Here is a 19,243-nt window from a genome sequence, read left to right as displayed (position 1 = left end):
ATATTATTATTAGCACAGCTACGCTACATAAGCATACTTTACAGCAAGTTTTTAGACACCCACATCTGGATCTCCCAGAGACACTCGGATCAGACATTCTAGCTTACAGGTGGCTTTCGCTGCCCCTCTTCGTTTCTTTGCACCCAAGGCTCACTTCTGGGTCTTTTTCTCAAGGAGGGTCTTCGTCAGAGCTTCGATCAGCAATGGACTCGTCTTCACTGTTGCCACTATGGTGTGGTTCGTCTATTTCTTCCAACACATAGTAAGTCCACTCAGGGCTTCGATACCGTTTGCTCTGTTTCTTTATTCTGTCGCTCTTTCTCAGCGATTTTCCTTGGGCTGTCCTTCTTTCACTTTGAGCCCTTTTTCGGTCTTTGTCGTTTTCTGCGACTGTCTTCAGTCTGAGCCTCAGTCTTTTTACGTATCGGGGTGCACTTCTGCCTCCTTTCCTCCCAGTAGTTGAGGAAACTTGCCCTTCTTCGTGCACTCTTTTTACTTTTTGTTGTGGCACTTCTGTTTCCCTACCTGACTGACTAGTTCCAGGTCTTTCATCTATCTCTTCTGCCTGGTCCCTATTCTGACCCTGCTCAGATTCAAATCGCACTTTCTTTTTATTTTTGGTTGCTGTTGTTTCCGTTGTCTGAGCACTTTGATCTAGTTCTATCTGTTCCTGTTCATGCTCTTCGATCCCTTCGTTTTCTTCTGCATGAACGTCAGCCCTAATTACTATCTGTCCCTTTCCAGACTCCGGAGTTCCAGGAGGAGTCTCGATGCCTTGATCTGACCCTACTTGGCCTACTTCCTGATCAGGTGTGATGTGATTCTCGTGGACCTGATCTGCTTCGTCTATTTCTAGCTCACCTGGACTATCCCACTCACTGTCTAGGTAGGAATATTTCCGGGTTCGTATTGGATCATGAACCGGGTCGTCGGCGGGATACCATTCAACGTCTCGACTGGTGCTCGGCAGTTCGATGTCAGCTAGTTCTGGACTCTCCTCATCGGAAGCCTCATCAGCTGAGCTGCCTTCAGCTACAGTCGCGTCTTCTCCAGCTACCCGCTTCGTGTGGCTGGCGTGGATCCACTTCGGTACACCAGCACACTTTACAGCAGTGGTAGTGACGAGGATCACTTGTCGTGGCTTTCCCCACCTGGGTTTCAGGCAACTGCTCCGGGTGTGTTTCTTTAACGCCACCCAATCTCCTGGTTGCAAGTTGTGTGCTGGAGTCTTGGGCCACTCGTCTTCTGTCTCTCCAATCTGCTGAGAGAGAGAACGCACTTGGTCACCCAGCTGCTTGCAGTATTCTAGCACCATATCATCAGAAATGCTTAGCAGTTTGTGTCCGGGTACCCATGCCTGCCGCATCACTCTTCCCATCAACACTTCATGGGGACTCAGGCCAGTCTTTCGGTTCGGGATACTTCTCAAACTCATCAGCACAAGGGGTAAAGCCTCTATCCAGTTCATTTTTGTGGAATCACACATTTTTCCCAACCTGGACTTCAGGGTGACGTTTATTTGTTCCACTACTCCAGAAGCCTCTGGATGGTAGGCACAATGTAGTCTTTTCTTCATTTTGAATGCTTTACAGAGTTCTTCTAGCACATCGTTGGCAAAATGCCCACCTTGGTCCGTTTCGATAGTCTCTGGGATTCCATACCTAGGTATCAACTCCCTGAGCAACAGCTTAGCTGTAGTTAGGGCATCAATTTTCTTTGCTGGGTAAGCCTTCACCCACCTGGAGAACAGGCAAACTATGACTAGGATATATCTATATCCCTTGCAATTTGGCATGGTTACATAGTCTGCCTGCATTCTTACAAAGGGACCTACTGCCTTCCCAATTGTACTCTGTTTTACTACAGTCTTTTTTCCTGCATTAAATTGCTGACACACTAGGCACCTCTGGCAAAACCTTTCCGCCTGGTTCCTGAACTTTGAGTTACAGAACACCTGTTCAAACACCCGACACATAGCGTCTCTTCCCATATGTGTTGGTTCATGTATCATTCTGACCATGGGGTCTACCAAGCTATCAGGCAATACGGGCACCCCAGCTGGATTTACCACCACACCATCCTCTCTCAACTTGCATTCATTTGCTGCCCACCTGCCTTTCTCTTGCCTGTCTGTTGCCTGTTGCAACTCCTTTAGTTCTTCCCACGTTGACACATTCTCAAACAACATAAGTTGGCAGCTGTTTCCACTCCACAATGCAATTTGGAGAGACATGTGATGTCGGGCACAAAACTGTGCCATTTGGTCAGCGTATCTATTACCGGCGGTCACATCATCATTTCCTGATCTGTGAGCCGCACACTTGACCACAGCCAATTCTTTAGGCAATTGGATAGCTTCCAGTAAGTTATGCACCACTTTTCCATTTCTGATAGGGGTGCCGGAGGAAGTCATGAATTCTCTTTGCAACCACAACTGGCCGAAGTCATGAACAACCCCGTAACAATACTGGCTGTCGGTGTACACAGTTATTCTTTTGTTCTTACCCCTCTTACAGGCTCTGGATAACGCGATGAGCTCTGCCACTTGTGCAGATTTCACCTCGCTTAGGTATGATGCCTCTATGGTCTTCGTCAATGTAACCACAGCATAGGCAGCACTCAGGCCCCCATTCTCATGTCTTAAACATGAGCCATCCACGAACATTGTCTCATCCCCATCAAGTAATGCTATTTCACGAATGTCTGGACGGGGCTTTGTACTGAACTCAGTCAGATCAATGCAATTATGGTCCCCTTCTTCTTCTGATTCTACATCCAGGGGGACAGGTAACAGTGTCGCTGGGTTTAGGACATTGCACCGGGAAATGGTGACGTTTTCAGCACCAATCAAGATTCTTTCATACTTAGTCAGCCGACTAGGTGTGAGGTACTGGGTCTTAGTTCTAGTTAGCAGGATTACAACAGAATGAGGAACATAGACAGTGACGTGATGTCCCATGACAATGTTCTCACTCTGTTCCAGACTGACACAAGTAGCAGCAACTGCCTTCAGACACCCCGGCAATCCAGCAGCCACCGGATCCAGGGTGCCCGAAAAATAGGCCACTGGGCGTCTAACTAATCCGTGCTCCTGGGTCAGGACTGAAAGAGCACAATTTTCTCTGGTGTCACAGAATAGTTCAAAAGATTTAGAGTAGTCCGGCATACCTAATGCAGGAGCGGTACATAGGCAATTTCTCAATGTTACCCAAGCATTCATGCTTTCACTGTCCCAGCTGACGGGGTCTTCTACTCCTTTCTTGGTCATGTTTATCAGGGGCCTGGCCAGTGCAGCAAATCCTACAATCCATTGTCTACAGTAACCCATAACTCCTAGAAACATTCTTACTTCTTTCTGAGTTTTGGGCAGTTCCATTGCTCTAATTATTTTGATTCTTTCAGTAGTTACTTTCCTGATTCCTTTTTCTATCTGGTGCCCCAGATATTTCACTGAGTTCTTACAAAACTGCAATTTGTCAGGCGACACTTTATGTCCTCCCTTTCCTAGGTGGTTCAGCAAGGCAATGGTGTCAGTGACACAGTCAGTTTGGGTTTTAGATGCCACTAACAGGTCATCTATGTACTGCACCAGAACAGACTCTCTAGGCAGCACTAGGGATTCAAGGCACTTTTTCAATATCTGGTTGAAAATCGATGGACTCTCGGTGTACCCCTGAGGGACACGATTCCAGACATAGATATGGCTGTCGAATTCAAAACTGAAAAGGAATTTGCTTTCTGGATGTAATGGGATGGAAAAGAATGCATGGCACAGATCAATGACAGTGAACCATTCTGCATTCTAGGGAATCTGATAAAGAATTACTGCAGGGTTGGGTACAATAGGACAGCAAGGTACAACAATTTGGTTTACCTTGCGCAGATCCTGCACTACCCTGTACTTCCCACTAGGCTTTTTGATCCCAATGATAGGCGAGTTACAGGGGCTGCTCATCACTTCTTCTATGATTTCGGCTTCGAGCAGCCGGGTAATTTCAGTCGCCACTCCTGCTTTCACTTCTGCACTCATCTTATACTGTCTGGTTTTGGGGTATATAGCATTCGTTTTTATTGCTATTTTAACGGGGTCCACATTTGCCATCAGGCCTACATCTTTTCCTGTGAAATCCCACACTTCTGGTACTACTCTTAACTGAAGCTCTTCAGGTAAATCTTCAATTGTCAAAGTCTTAATATCAGCATCTTGTCTAACTAACATCAGTTTGTATAGGCCATCTTCATCGGGGGTCTGAATTTCGACACCATTTGGTGTGCAGTAGATGGTACAACGCATCTTGCACAACAAATCACGTCCTAGCAGGTTTACGGGACTGGAATCACAGACCACAAATCTGTGCATTTCCTTGAAATTTCCTATAGAAATTTCCATTGGTTCGGTTACTGGAGTACTTATTATTTGATTTGAGACTCCCACTACTTGGATTGCTTCTCCCGAGAGGGGTAGGTTAGGAACATCCACTGTTCTTACAGTAGATCTGGTAGCACCAGTGTCCAACAGAAAGGTGACATCTTTTCCTTCAACCTTTCCTTCAATGTATGGTCCAGTCTGGTCTACCGGTAAGGAGGCGCCAAGCACGCACTCCCCATCCTCCCCCCTCAGGCCCCGTCAATCTTGATCTTCACAGAGGAAGGTGTCATTTAACAAATACTGTGGAATGACTGCGTTTCTTTCATTCTCGACCTCCCATGCTTCCGCCCTTTCATTCTGCTGACCCTGATTCTTAAAATTCTGTCTAGGAGCGCGAGGCACTGGGGGTAATTTTACCTGTTGCTGGTTCTTTCTCGTCCCCTCTTTCGGCACCTGTGGATTTAAACCATTTACAGGGGCATTACCGGCCTGTAGGTGTGGACACTCGTCTCTCCAATGCCCTATCTGGCCGCACCCATGGCACGGGAATTTCTTCATGGCTTCTTCTCTACTCATTTTAGTGCGGGGCTTCCCTCCTCCCCCAGCAGTGGCATTCTGAGCATTATTATCAGAAGTCAATCTACTTAACTGCTTTTCTTGCTGTTCGGCTAATTTCACCTGTGCCCACATTACCTTCTCCTTGAGGGCCTTCCTTTTGTTTTCGATTTCATCTTCGCAATATTTTGCATATTTCAGGACAGTATCTATTGGTTCTCCCTGCCAACTGATTTTATTGTCTCTAATCCATTGGGAAATTTCAGGCCTTAATCCTAGCACAAATCTGTAACTGAAATGTGTCATGTCTTTCAGGTCCACATTGTCGATACCACTGTATGTTTTAAACACTTGTAGTAACCTTTCATAATAGGAGTGAACATTTTCATCACGTTCTTGGGTGGTTCTGTCTATTCGGGTCCAATCTGTTTCCTTTGCGGGAACCTTTTTCTTAAGGTACTGTATGACCTGGTCATATTTCCTCATTACATCAGGTGAGGGAGCTCCGGTTTTCTCATCTCTGGGATATTCATCATTAGGCCAATCAATTTCTATCTTACATTCGGTCCATAAATCTACAGGGACCACAATGTCGAAAAACCCATCCAGGTCTTTCAGCAGACATTTCTGAACTTTTATGAAGCGTTCTACCTGCCTGTACCAGTCAACGGGCTTCTCCCGTAATTTCGGGAAGTCATTGGTAAATGACACAATATCCTGTCGGGACCAAGGGACATGAACATATTTTCCTCCCGGGACCTCCCTCATGGGGCACAACTTTTCGGCTGGTGTTACTTCCTTCAATAAAAATTCCGAAGTCACTGACCCAGCCCTGCTGCTTTCCTTTTTCTTTGCCCACTGGGTTCTCCACTTCCCCACCTCGCCCCACTTCTGCAGGAGTTTCAACAATTCTTTTACTTGGATCTGTTTTCCCATTACATTCAGGCTCTCTAAATCTTTATCTGAAAAATCCACTCTGTAAGGTTTCTGAAGGATTTTGGAGCGACTAACATCTATTCCCATTTCTTCTGCTGTATCCATTATTTTTTCATGGAGCGACCTAGCACTCCGGGTAAGATTTTTACTGATAAACAGCAACTCTTCTTCGTTATAAGAGCTTAGGCGCTCTACTCCTACGTTTCCAGCCATCATTTCTTCTATTTCTATTCTCAATTTATATATTTCCAATGCTTTAGGTTGGGGAGTGGCCTCCTTCTCTAGCTCCTTCGTCCATCTGTCCAATTCTTCAGGGGAAACTAAAGTGGCACTCCTAATTCCCGTTGCACTTTCAATTCCCACCTCCTTTGGTCTGGGCTGACTTCTAGTCCCTATTACACTGGCCCTTGATTCCCTTATGGGCAGATCCATCAAACTTCCAGATTCACATTCACTCTCTTGATCCTCATCTATGAATATCTCCTTCTTCATGGTCGGGATGCTAGAAGTGGGCAGCATCGAGGGGAGACCAGGAGGCTGGGGACTGGTCATGTCATTTCTATACAGAGGAATAGCTGGACCAATGGTTACTGGAATAGTCAAGGAATCAGGATGGGGCTGCAGTTGGGTAATGGTTCGAATTAACTCATCTCGCTGTTTAGTCAGGACCTCTCTCTCTTTTTCTACTAATACCTTTCCAGTAGACTTGTCATGCAATACCTGGGGTACTAAGGACGGATAAATATTCGGAGCGGTCGGAGTGACCAGTCGTGGAGGATCTTCTCCGAATGGCTGATAATTCGGGACTGTGGGTTTGGGTCTGCAAAACCCGTCCCTTTCACTGGTTTTACTGTCTGTCCCGGTTCCATCTGTATCACTATCTCTCCTACATCTGGGATACTTTGCAAAGGGATTTCGAGAGGGCACAGGTTCCGAGTCTGCGTCATAGGGAGGTGGATTTTTCATTAGCAAATCTTCCAAATGGTCGTCATCCAAGTCCCCCATAGGAGCTAGGTGATGGGTCTTTTCTTTGCATTTTCCTTTCCTTTCCTCAACCACCCCCATCATCGGGAGCAGCCCTTCAGTTATCATAGACTGCCTCCACTGTTTCATTTTCTGCTCTTTAGTTGGCGTTGGAAGCTTAGGATACCACTTACTTACTCCCTTATCCATCCTGGGTTTATCTCGCTCTGCAGCCTCAATCTCCCATTCCTCCAGAGCTTCGTACTGGGTCAACCTAGGTCTAGGGTGCAATTCATTCATGCGGGTCCTTAAGTTAAACAGGATCCGACCATTAAAAGTACCTTCAACAGGGAATGCTAGAACTCCGTCATCTGCAGTATACTTTGCCCAATTTTCCAACCAAACACAAGTGTGATACCCTTTCTCAAACATCATGAAAGAAGCAGGAGTATTCGGCGGGGGAATGAGCACACCTTCCCTCGTTCTAATGGGCTTGTCGGCTTTGAAAAAATTCTTTATTTTGTCAGAAAAGGACAATTTCCTCTTTATTCCGTACATCATGTGTGGTCTACCTCGCATAAGCTGATCCTTATAAAAGCCTAGGTATTTTGGATTCGGTATAAAATCTGGATACCACATATAATCTTCGGGACTCTCTTTGAACTCGGCTTGATCAATTTTGTTTACCTTTGTGCTTCCAATGCTAGCGCGACTTCTATTTCGCACTACCCAATCAGGTCAGAGAATACAAAAATTCTTAGCCAATGGGTGCGCGGCCTTTTCGCGAGACAGAGTCTCACTCTGCGGCACTCACCCCTCCTTCACAAATTCAGCTTCACTACACGCCCGCTGTCTTGACCAATACCAGCGTGGCACGGAGTGACGTCAGAGCAGCTCTCCGACTGACTCCCTCCTTTACAAGGTAACAGAAACTTTTAACTTTTCCTAAAGTGCGATTGAAAAACTTAGTTACCAACACACAACGTCTGCCACTATGTCTGAGTGTTCTAAAAAGATAGAAAAACTTCCTTTTACTGCAAGTAAACCACTTCTGTCTACTTCTCATTCACTCTGGGTAGACTTCTTTGCCTAACCTCACACTCGAGTAATATAGAACCCGTTATTCTTCCGACTCATCCACTGTCATCAGGGATATGTACTGAGCCGGGATTTCACCAGCGAACTATTTTACTTACCAGACAAGCCTCGGAGACCCTACTACTCCTTCCGTATGCGACCCTTACTAGGTGATATCGCAATGAAAGTTTTATACCGGACTCGTAGCTATCAATTATTCAGATATAACAAAAGATCCTAATTAGTGCTTCCAGTTATTCATTTAACCCTGCACTAATGATTCAGACCCTAGTGACTTCAACAGCTAACTGGATTCTGCTCACCGTTAGCTAAAATACTTCCCCGGGGATTCGGACTACACTGAACATCCACAAACAATTCTGGGTTAATTCAACATTTATAGCAGCAATGTAAAAATCATATACATTTACATATAAAATTTTAAAACATTTCAAAAAATTTCAAACAATATAGTAAAAGTCAGCAGCACATTATATTTTCACGGTTTGTTTCTTAACTTTCCCTGTCTACCTAATCTAACTAGTCCAAACCATCCTCTGGCTGCCAGAAAATTACTGATAGAGCGCGCAGTTCACCCGGGTCACCAATTTTCTTACACGCACTGGGCCCCGGCGTGCATTCGATTTCAATCAGTGATTCTCGTGAACCGGGTGAGATCGTAGCACGCTACTATGAGTAATCAATGGTTCAGAATTACCTCTGCTTACCATGCACCTGACTTACCGCAGGCACAAACTTTCGATGGACCTAGAGCTAAAAGGGAAAATAGTAGACAGGACCTTAAAACATTTCTTTACGTCCATATATTTTATCCACTTTTCTGTAAAATGACCACAGACACCTGATGAAGTTTGACACTTTATATGAAAATTCAAAAAGAAGATGCCAAGACAATAAGCGATATGCAGAACACTATGTCAAACATTAATATCAACACCAATAGGTAACTTTGCACGAAGAAAATCACGACCATTAAGATATATGGGAAAACTAGAGGTGGGGTTTGGCATAGAACTAATCACTTCAATTTTATACTAAGACAAGAGTTGTGGAGGGACCTAAAATATGTACTTATCCTTACTTAAGACTATTCTTACTAAGTTCACTGCAAACCACTAAAGGAAAGGGAAAAATGGGAACATGCTATTATTTATGACAAAGTCAATGAGCTCCTAAAGGAGGGGGGGAGAGAAGGAACCCAACTAAATCAGACTGGATGTTTCAACGGCAATAGAGCAATATCACAGGTAGAATGCTTTAATAGTTTATACGAAAGAGAGATGGGAGAGAAAGAAAACAAGATACAAAGAATACGCAAACCCACTGATAATATTTACCTAATTCAGATTTGAGACCAACCCTGGCCACGGGTCAGTTGAGAAGACGGGGACAAGGACCCTCAGAAAAGGCACACCAGAATGCGAACAGGTACAACCCACGGACAGATCAGGACAGGATACCCCTCAGGTTCGGGTCAAGGACTGCCTCCCAGGGAAACGACCAACACCCACAGCTTCGGACAGCAACGCCTGCGTTACCCCTTTCTGCAAGTAATCCGCCAGAAACCCCGATTGGATTTTCGAATCTCCCAGCAAAGTGCTTCGCCAGCACTTAGGAATTTCCACCCCTTAGGAGCTTGTGGAAAGTATGGACAAAGTGCTCCGCAGCACTTTCAGATTGGACACCTATTGAGATCGTAGGGTCAGTGACAGGTCTGCTACTCGGACAAGTCGGACAATTTCCATAAGCCAAACTAGAGTAGTTATACCATTTTGGGGTCCCTCAGACCACCCACTAATGTTGCAAGTGACAGTTTCCCATATTTTGATTGGTCAGGAGAGGTGGTGCGATCATTACCACCTCCTAAAATTCAGCTTTCCCAGATTTAATATTCAGGTTTGCATACCCGCCCCCCGGGTTCACGTTCCCATCCATAGAGTACAACAGAAAATATGAGCGCATAAGACGGTTGCAACAAAGTCTGTTAAATTCAAGGTGATTGTCCATATTGTGTGCTGGGTTCCCAGGCGCATTTTGCTTCAGGAGCCAGCTGGCTTGGTTTAGCTTCTGCGCAGTCGAGTTTCTCCCAGGTCACATGGCAAACCCCAGAGGAGTGTCAAAGATGGCGTAGCTTAAGAACTCCCAGCCCCAAAAGACGCGGTACATGAAAAGTAAGCGAAAACAAATTAATATCACATCCAGAATGATCACACTGTATACCATGAAAAATCTTATCCAACCCTTACTTTATAATGACTATAGCATTAAGGTTTAGTGCGAAAAGATAGATAGGCTAAAGCAGCAGCAAACAGCAGAGAGCGTGGTGAGAGTCAAGCGGCCATATTAGCAACAATGCCCATGTGCACAGAACTCCCTCCAGAATGCGAGTGCGTCACATCACATGGGTATGACCGACGCATGCGCAGACTGAATTTCAGCGAAGCAGCCATTTTCCTTAGTGCAAGCTTCGTTAATATGTAAAAGACATACAGGCAAGCATCCGAGGACACCCGCGTGTTTGGAAAAAAACGTGTAATAAACGACAACAATGATTTTTAGTAATGTTATACATTTGGCGAGGTTCTTGTACGGGGCAAGGCGCTTCACGTGCAAATCCTTGCTCCATCACATCCACCCCTGCATAAGGTGGGGGAGGTGCAGATGCCTTGCTTGCTATCGGCATTGTGGGGTTATCTGATTGAACCTCTTCAAAGATAGCCCACAAATCTAAAACGGACTCCTTTTTGACTCTCTTGTGTCCTGCATGTTTGTTTTTCATTTATGTTTTAGTGTGTTCAATTATATTTGTGTCAAATGTTCCCTCCTTAGACCAAGGAAATGTGTATGTAAATGCCACTCTTAGCAAAACTTATTAATGTTTTTTATCTGTTTGGGTAACCTAGTCTCCATATGTTTTAGTGGGGAATCCATAACTATTTTAGTAATTAGGATAATATAATTCAAATTATTACACAATACAGTTTTCATAGACAATAATGGCAACACCATCACATACAATAATACATTTCAATAATGGTTGACAGAAAAAATTACTTTGACAAAAAATTAGTACGTTCATCACATATTATCCTTTAGCAAGAGAAGACTAGAGTGGAATACGCTCATACGTGAACTGGAAAGTCTGCCACTATCTGCTCCTTGACAAAGGCAATAACATAGAAACCATTTAGTAAAAACTCTGGAATCAACATCCCTCTTGGCTACACATGAGTTACGCCCAGTTTCCTGGTTCCAAGTTTTCCCTATATGAATTCTGCTCGGTAACGCTTCATGCACCTCCCACACTCCTTCCAGATGCAATAGGTTTTAAGAAACCACTTCAGCGCTGGGAAACCGTTGGACTAAAAAACTATGAGACTGAGGTGTGAACTCCACTCAATCAGAATACCTATGTCTGACATAGGATACCTATGTCAGAAAATCTGTGTCCTGGGAGTTATCAAGAGCTATACAGATTATTACACTATATTCACCTCAGCTAGTTGTCAGTTATCAAACAAAGGTGACTTCCGCAGGAACCTCTCCAAGGCCAACTTATTGCTGATACAGTTAGGACATATATAATAGATAATATACCAGACCCTGTCAGTATGCTCAGGTTATCTTTTTACGCTGCTTCCTAGTTTACCATGTGCCAAATGCTTTCTACTATGTTTTAGGTTTGGATGTAGTCTCTTACCCTCTGTGACGGCTGCTTCAGGACATAGCTCCACCCCAGGGATTCAGCAGAACTTCCAATTAATTGCAGTGTCTGCCCACCTTTCTCATTGTGTGAATCCATCTGGTTAGAGTCACGTTCCTTCAGCTGCATGCCAAAATGGTGCGCCTGCCTGACAAGGATAACTATCTTTATTTTGACCTCATCACTTGCTCTTTTCATGTGGAAAGACAAATCCACCTCTAAGGATTGTTTTTGCACAGGAAGGTATCCCTTCCTGCACAAAAACTATTCTACAGGTCACGTAGGCATCCTTGCATAATGGTGTACGGATGCCAGATATATGACGTTACAACGCATACTATTACAACACAGTACATTACAACGCATTTTTTACAATGCAAATACTTTCACAACGCATGCTTTTACAACGATTACTATTACAACGCAAGATAGTGTTAATAATAGTAAAGTGCTATTACAACGAAATCATTTACTACGCATACCATTACAACGCAAAAATAATATATATATATATATATTTTTTTTTGTAAAATAAAACCTGGAACGGGATGCAGGGAAACTCGGGGTTTTGGGTGGGGAAGTGTATTAAAAATTATAAGAAAAACTATAATGTAAGGGATATAAATGCTACCTTTTTAACAAATTAATACTCGAGTATTAAAATTAATACTCAAGTATTAAAAAATATTACTCATAAATTCTAAATTGTAGTAGTTTTTACACACGCAACGATTTTACAAACAAATATACTAAACATATATATGAATGAATGAAAATAATTATTTTTAACCAACAAATTCATTCATACACATAGTCACACATAGTCGCCATTTTAAATATGTAGTTCAAACGTTAGTCCTACTACTATTTCCATGAAATAATACCACAACACTACTATCAAAATGGATGCCAAAACGACACGAAATACGCAAATAACATATCTTTTAACAAACTTTTAAATTATAACTTTACACAGAAATAAAACGTATATAAAACAATCATACCAACGCTGTGTTTACAAAAAAAAAACAGTGACACTGACCCAAACTTATAAATACGACAGACACCATTTTTAAAACAGTTGATTCTCAACTACCAGAGTGACCAGACGCCAAACCTGACCCTATGACCTCTTCACCTAAACGAAAACCATATCAAATCTCAGGAGTAATATTTTTCGGAATACAAGTTAGTTACTGAAAATCTTTTAAGAATAATATTCTAAAACATTTATAACGCTGCACCTAATATGTTGATGTTTGCTATTTAAAGATAATATTATACCACAAACATATTACTACAATTATTTATACATATATACATATATACAAAACCCAACATTTTTAAAGCTGAGAAATACATATAATACATTTTGTTTAATATTTTAAAATGAAATCAAATAAATAAACATAAAATATTTTTCTAACATGTCAAAATGTTTTTTTTTTTAATAGTCGAACTACTAAAAACAACGCCGCAAACGACCAGTATAAACATTTTTTATTTTGTTACACAGCCAACACTCTGCTTCAATAATGATTTGAAGGTACTTTTGAATATTTTAATCGACAATTCAAAACACACGAAATGCAAATAAATGTATTAATACACATATATTTAAACTATTTTTTACAGAGAAAATCATTTTGGAGAAAATTATTTCATTTTTTCTACTTTGAAAATTGACATGTCAACTAATTAAAAAGGTAATTATGTTAATATTTTAGATATACTGTATGTTTAAATATAATTAATAACACTGTATTGATTTATTAAAAATTAAAACTGTAGAGATAAATATTTATTTATAGTAATCACTAAAGGTACAGCAGTAACGAAACAGTGAAATAGTGTAGAGTAACAAATAAATATTTCTATTCAGACTCCAGGTAGGTGCAACATGAAAAAAAGTGTACGAAAATAAAAGGGGATTATTTTCTTTTCATACACCAGATAGATGCTGCAGTAAGAAAAGTGCTGAATAATGTAGTGGTCACAATTTCTAATCAAATTTCCTAATGGGGCAGCAATGTATTAAGTGTAGGATGTTCAAAGGGTATTATTTTCAATTCTTACTCCAGGAAAGTACTGGAGTATGTAAAATGGAGGATAGTGTAGAAGTATCAATTTAAAATTTAAAAGTGCAGCAGAAAATACATTGTAGGATGGTAAAAGAGTATTATTTTCAATCCATAATCCAGATATTATTACTCAAGATAGGTGCTGCTGAAGAGAAAGTGTGGAATAGTGTAGAGGTATCAATTTAAATTCAAAATAACTGTATATACAGCAAAATAGAAATTGTAACATATGTAAAGGCTATTAAAAACAGATTTGCTAACATTATTTTCTACAACAGAAACATTTCACATTAAAATAACATTACCTTTTCCTTTTTCAATTTTTTACAAAATCACAATAATCTCCAGATCATCAAACAAGGATTATTTTTCAAAGAGAGCGACAACCCAAAATCCAAACAACCAACACACCATCAAATCAGAAAGCAGACGACAAAGAGAAAAAAACCCCAAAAAGGTATGTAAAATTAATGGTGCAAATGAAATTGTTCTATGATTCTTTAAAAATATAGTGTGTGGGTATCAATTACTATTCTAACTCCAGGAAAGTGCTGCAGTAGGGAAAGTGCTGGATAGTGTGGGGGCATCAATTACTATTCTAACTCAAGGTAAGTGCTGCAGTAGGGAAAGTGCTGGATAGTGTGGGGGTATCAATTACTATTACTATTCCAACTCCAGGAAAGTGCTGCAGTAGGGAAAGTGCTGGATAGTGTGAGGGTATCAATTACTATTCCAACTCCAGGAAAGTGCTGCAGTAGGGAAAGTGCTGGATAGTGTGAGGGTATCAAATACTATTCTAACTCCAGTAAGGTGATGCAGTACGGAAAGTGATAAATAGTACAAGGTTATAATTATCTATTCCCACTCCAGTAATGTGCAGCTGTAAGAAAAGTGATGAATAAATATAATGTGTAATTTTCTAATCACAAACCAGCTACATTCAACAGAAAGCAAATTAAACATTTACATTTCTTATTTCCTTGTTTTAGAAACTCAAAGCAATCTTTGAAGAAAACCAAGCAAATACCAGCAATAAAAAGAAGACCACAAATAAAAACAGCAATCTTAAAAGTAAATAAAGAACATTACACGAAAAACACATTTTCTAAAGTGCAAGATAAATTGCTGCAGTAGGGAAAGTGCTGGATAGTGTGGGGGTATCAATTACTATTCTAACTCCAGGTAAGTGCTGCAGTAGGGAAAGTGCTGGATAGTGTGGGGGTATCAATTACTATTATAACTCCAGGTAAGTGCTGCAGTAAGGAAAGTGCTGGATAGTGTGGGGGTATCAATTACTATTTTAACTCCAGGTAAGTGCTGCAGTTGGGAAAGTGCTGGATAGTGTGGGGGTATCAATTACTCTTCTAACTCCAGGAAAGTGCTGCAGTAGGGAAAGTGCTGGATAGTGTTGGGGTATCAATTACTATTCTAACTCCTGGAAAGTGTTGCAGTAGGGAAAATGCTGGATAGTGTGGGGGTATCAATTACTATTCTAACTCCAGGAAGGTGCTGCAGTAGGGAAAGTGCAGGATAGTGTGGGGTATCATTAACTATTCTAACTCCAGGTAAGTGCTGCAGTAGGGAAAGTGCTGGATAGTGTGGGGGTATCAATTACTATTCTAACTACAGGAAAGTGCAGCGTTAGGGAAAGTGCTCAATTACTCAATTACTATTCTAACTCCAGGAAGGTGCTGCAGTAGGGAAAGTGCAGGATAGTGTGGGGGTATCATTTACTATTCTAACTCCAGGAAGGTGCTGCAGTACGGAAAGTGCTGGATAGTGTGGGGGTATCAATTACTATTCTAACTCCAGTAAAATGCTGCAGTAGGAAAAGTGCTGGATAGTGTTGGGGTATCAATTACTATTCTAACTCCAGGAAAGTGCTGCAGTAGCGAAAGTGCTGGATAGTGTGGGGGTATCAATTACTCTTCTAACTCCAGGAAAGTGCTGCAGTAGGGAAAGTGCTGGATAGTGAGGGGGTATCAAATACTATTCTAACTCCAGGAAAGTGCTGCAGTAGGGAAAGTGCTGGATAGTGTGGGGGTATCAATTACTATTCTAACTCCAGGTAAGTGCTGCAGTAGGGAAAGTGCTGGATAGTGTGGGGGTATTAATTACTATTATAACTCCAGGTAAGTGCTGCAGTAAGGAAAGTGCTGGATAGTGTGGGGGTATCAATTACTATTTTAACTCCAGGTAAGTGCTGCAGTTGGGAAAGTGCTGGATAGTGTGGGGGTATCAATTACTCTTCTAACTCCAGGAAAGTGCTGCAGTAGGGAAAGTGCTGGATAGTGTTGGGGTATCAATTACTATTCTAACTCCAGGAAAGTGTTGCAGTAGGGAAAGTGCTGGATAGTGTGGGGGTATCAATTACTATTCTAACTCCAGGAAGGTGCTGCAGTAGGGAAAGTGCAGGATAGTGTGGGGTATCATTAACTATTCTAACTCCAGGTAAGTGCTGCAGTAGGGAAAGTGCTGGATAGTGTGGGGGTATCAATTACTATTCTAACTACAGGAAAGTACAGCAGTAGGGAAAGTGCTGGATAGTGTGGGGGTATCAATTACTAATCTAACTCCAGGAAGGTGCTGCAGTACGGAAAGTGCTGGATAGTGTGGGGGTATCAATTACTATTCTAACTCCAGTAAAATGCTGCAGTAGGAAAAGTGCTGGATAGTGTTGGGGTATCAATTACTATTCTAACTCCAGGAAAGTGCTGCAGTAGGGAAAGTGCTGGATAGTGAGGGGGTATCAAATACTATTCTAACTCCAGGAAAGTGCTGCAGTAGGGAAAATGTAAGTTTATGTTTATAAACTTAAAGTAAACATATGCACAGACTTAATAAAATAATTGTTTTCCTTGCAGATAATGTCTACTCAACCAACTGCTAAATACATCAAGTCCAGAAAAGGAAACAGACTTTTAAACCATGCAGGTTACATTTATTGTAAGGAAAGGATAAGTTTCCTTAGAAATCATTGGAGGTGCGTGCAATACTTTTCAACCCGTTGCAGCGGCAGAGCGGTTACGGTTGATGATATCATTATAAAAACAACTGACCATAACCACTCTGCCTCTGCAATGGAGGTTGATGTCAGAGAAACGGTGAATGAAATGAAAGTACTTGCAAGCATCTCCAATGATTCTACAGGATCCATTTTACGAGAGGTTGCTCAGCATGTCCCTAGTCATGTAGCTAGTAATATGCCTACCATCCATAATGTGAGAAGAATTATTCAAGTCAAAAGCAGGCAAGTAATACACAAACAAATACACCTCATACCTTTTCTGACATAGTTATTCCTCACGAACTCACTATTTCTTTTGCTGATGAACCTTTCCTTCTGCATGATAATGAAAACCCTCAAAAACGTATATTAATTTTTAGTACACCCCGCAACCTTCTAAAACTTGAAACTAGTGAAATTTGGATGATGGATGGGATGTTTTAAAGTACACCCCATCCATTCACCCAAATTTATACTATACATGCTAAAATTAACAATAGTGTGATCCCCCTAGTATATAGTTTGCTGCCTGATAAGACTTCTGCAACCTACACTGAACTTTTATCAATTATAAAATCAAAAACAAACCAAAGCCCTAGGAAAATAATTATTGATTTTTAATTGAGCATGATCAATGTGATCACCAAAACGTACACGGATACCCAAATTCAGGGGTGTTTTTTCCATTTTTCCCAAGCATTCTGGCGTAAGTTACAAAAAACACCCCTAGTTACAGAATACTCCTCAGACAGCAAACTACAAGTTGAATTAAAAAAACTGACTGCTCTTTGTTTTGTCCCTCCCGAAAGTGTAGACGAGTACTACACTGACATTACAGAGTCTGATTATTACATTGCAAATGAGGAAAAATTGGCACCCATTCTAAATTATATGGAAGACACATGGATTGGACACCTAAGCAGATCGGGTCACAGGAGGAAGCCACGTTTCCATGTGGAGTGGTGGAACTGTTATTTGAGTTGCTTACAGGGAGAGGCAAAAACAAATAATGCCATTGAGGGATGGCATAACTCCTTCAACCATCTAATTGGTAAACGCCACCCTAATTTCTACTCTTTCTTGGAAACTTTGAAGAAGGAGCAAAGTTTTCAGGAAATGAGAATTTCCCAAACTCTTACAGGTAGTCTAAACTCACGAATAACTCAAAAAACAAAGGAAATGTCCGAGAGACTATTGGCACTTTTACAACAGTTTACGCTGTGTGTGGCTCTAGATTACCTGGAAAATCTTGCTAACATTCTTAGTTTTTAATTATCTCCTACACATTACTTTCCTGCTTTGCTCCAAATTTATATCCTCTCTAAATTTAATTGGCTATTACATTTTTCTAAATTTTAACTCTAAAAATCCCTTAGTTGCAAATCAATCCAAAAATCCAAATATTCCAAATTATTTCTTCTTTCCATTTTGTTTTACAAATTATCCAGTGTTTTTTCAAAATATTATTCCAATTTTTGATTCATAAAGAAATGCATTTTTTGAAAAATATTAAACTCTTCTGTTCTTCTCTTTTCACTAAAAGTGTTAAAAATAAGCTTCTTCAAATGAGTAAGCATGATTGTTAAAAATATTTTCTATACAGAATTTATTTTTTAACCAAAGTTAATTTCATTACAAAATCAAAAAAAGCAATCCATCATTTTTCAGATTGGATTTTTTTAAATTCACCCATCTCCATTGGCATATTCTAAAAGGCCACAACATATTTTTTTTATCCAAAAAATGTTGTAAAAAATAAGAGATCTTTTTTTTACTTTTCTTTTCCCAATAAATCACATTCCATTTGCATTTTCTTGCATTTTTTTTTCAAAACATCACAATTTTTTAAAAAGTGAAAAAAATCCTTTTCTTTTTTGAAGCAAAATGTAATTAAAAACACAATACCTTACAATACCTTATGCATCTTCCTTCACTCCATAACATTACTAATTTATGAAACATATCTTTCTAAAATGCAAACAACCATATATTTTTAGTTTAAATGATGGGAAAATAATCACATACCATTTTCATAGTCCACTTGTACAAGATTTTTTTTCAAAAAGCACTCCATGTGTAATAAAAAATGTACTTGTATCTTCAATATTTCATTTATCAAAATTCAATGTTATAACACAACTATAATGTAAACAATCTTTATAGTCCTACTCTGTACATTAAGTCAAATTATTAACATTTCAATATGAATTCTTCTTATACAAATATACTATTTTCATCAAAAGTCAAAAAGAGTAACTCTCCTAAATATTTCCAACTAAATACGAACACATTTTTTTGGTAAACCTTAAGTCTGAAAAACCGACAAATCCCTTTCAAACTACGTGATCTCTCTGTTCTGTGTTCAACAACACAACAAATTCCAAAAAAATCATCCTTACCCAAAAACTTTTAAAATACAACTGTTGACTTTCAAAGAAGCTTTTTTCAACACTTATCTAACCTCATTTTTCTCTTTCTTAACTGAAACAAAAACAATTGATAAAATCAAAAATGCATTTTTTTACATATCT

This window comes from Lissotriton vulgaris, chromosome 3_1 (assembly GCF_964263255.1).
Source record: "Lissotriton vulgaris chromosome 3_1, aLisVul1.2, whole genome shotgun sequence".
NCBI classification, from domain to species: domain Eukaryota; kingdom Metazoa; phylum Chordata; class Amphibia; order Caudata; family Salamandridae; genus Lissotriton; species Lissotriton vulgaris.
Note: the sequence above shows the minus strand (reverse complement) of the source record.